Raw genomic sequence first — 2,022 nt, forward strand, 5'->3', positions numbered from 1 at the left:
CCATTATAAGTTGGAGCTCTGTCAGCTCAGCTCTGGAGTTGAAGAGCAACCTTCTGTCCCCATCACTTGGAGGGGAAAAGGAGTGCTAATACCTACCCTGCTCCACATATGTGTGTGTGTGTGTGTGTGTGTGTGTGTGTGTGTAGCAGCTCTGTATGAATAAGCTTGGGTAGCCAGAAGATACGGCGCAGTAGAGGATGTCGTCACTGTAGAAGATGGCATCACTCCACCTAGGAAGCTAGAAGAAGGATGTCCATTTTGTCAATTTCCTGCCCTGAAACCCAGTTCTCCCACTGTGGGTTGAACAAGTTCCTCTTCAGGGGCATCCTCTGCCTCTCCACCGTGTGTCTCAGAGCTTCCTTTCCAGGCTAGCAGTCCCTAGAGGAGTCAGAGGTGCTCCTTTCAGTCCTCACCCTCACCAACTGACTCAGAATCACGGCGTCCTTTGGAACTGGTCCTTCCCAGAATGCCACAAAGACCAGTTTCTTGATACATGTAAGACATACTATATTTGAATGTCTCTGGCCATATTTATATTGAGAAAATAAAAAGAAATCCCTTAATAAAGCCATGAAACAAACAAAAAAAGATGTCAATCTGGATATCATTTGTATAAAAGGCAATATTAAGTTTTTAAAGGAAGATAACCTCTATACAAATCTCAAGACCATTAAGATATTGATGAGCAAACACTTGCCACTACAAGGACACTGGGGCAGGATTGCACTGCAGTAAAACTGGAATCATGGGCCAGTAAGATAGAACTGAGTTCCGTTCATGGACCCATACGATTGAAAGAGAAAATCGACTCTCAAAAGTTGCCCTCTGCCCTCCACATGTGTCCTACAGCACAGCACGTGCACCTACACAAACATTCACTAAATAAATTTAATAACAACAAGTCTTAATAGCTGTTGCTTTGGGCATTTGTCCTGAAGCAATCCAAATATATATAATTTTTATATAATTAATATGAATATATATTCATATGCCATTTATGTATGAATATATATATATATATACATATATTCTTCTAAAAAAGGAAAAACAATATTATGTTTGAAAACATACTATAAGATTTCCCCCTTACGGTTACCTATTTTGCCTTATTATTCCATTTAATTTTATTTACTATAGATAATTTTCAAGCAAAAAGCCATCAAGTGTATATCAGTGCATAGCTCATAATAAGCAACCCTTCTCCACACCACTGCTAGTTGGTGTTAGTTATTAACAATCCATGAGTGTCAATCAACTTGGTAGAAGGTTACGAGAGACTATTTCAAATCTCCTACCCTGAAGAAAATTGAAACAAATCTATAAAACATAATGACATTATGTTGATCAGTCATAAATCACTCAAAAACAATAAAGGCAGCTGGAAGAAGAAGAAAATCAAATAAAGCACAAAAGTGAATAACACAGGGAAAGATGCAGCCTGTTAAAAATATGTTCTTAAGCCCCTTTGCCAGAACTTGATGTACCACAGACAACAAATTAACCAAATTACACACTTCCGAACACACCAATCCAGTGAATCACTAACTGGTATTTTCAACTACAATCAAAATACTTGTGGTTTATAAAAACGTTTTGTTTGTTTATGTTTTTGTTTAATGTGTTTTTTTTTCAAAGGTTAAAGGTGGGGGGGTTGGTGGGAATTGCTAGCAGGCATTTCTTTTCCTTTAATTTGCTGGAGAAAAAAAAATAGAACTGTTTAATTTTTAATTTGGAGAGAATTTTCTATAGTGTGGTTCTCAAATGTCAGCAGCGTCTGTCAAACACAAACCGCTGGCCCGCCCCATCGAAAGAGTCTACTTCAGTAGGTGCTGGGAGGGGTCCAACTTCTCCAGCAGATTCCCTGGTCAGAAAAGGCCTGTGAAGGGGAAGGGGCATCCCCCCAGCTCATGCTGAGGGTTTGGATGGAGCAAGCACATTTATTCTACTGCTTCTTCCACTGAGATTATCCCTTGCAGATCAGCCTTCAGCCTTGTCAGTGGGGAGTGACTTCTCTAGAGTCCA

The sequence above is a fragment of the Mus caroli genome, unplaced genomic scaffold, assembly GCF_978045245.1.
Source record: "Mus caroli unplaced genomic scaffold, Mus_caroli_1 scaffold_13, whole genome shotgun sequence".
NCBI lineage: Eukaryota > Metazoa > Chordata > Mammalia > Rodentia > Muridae > Mus > Mus caroli.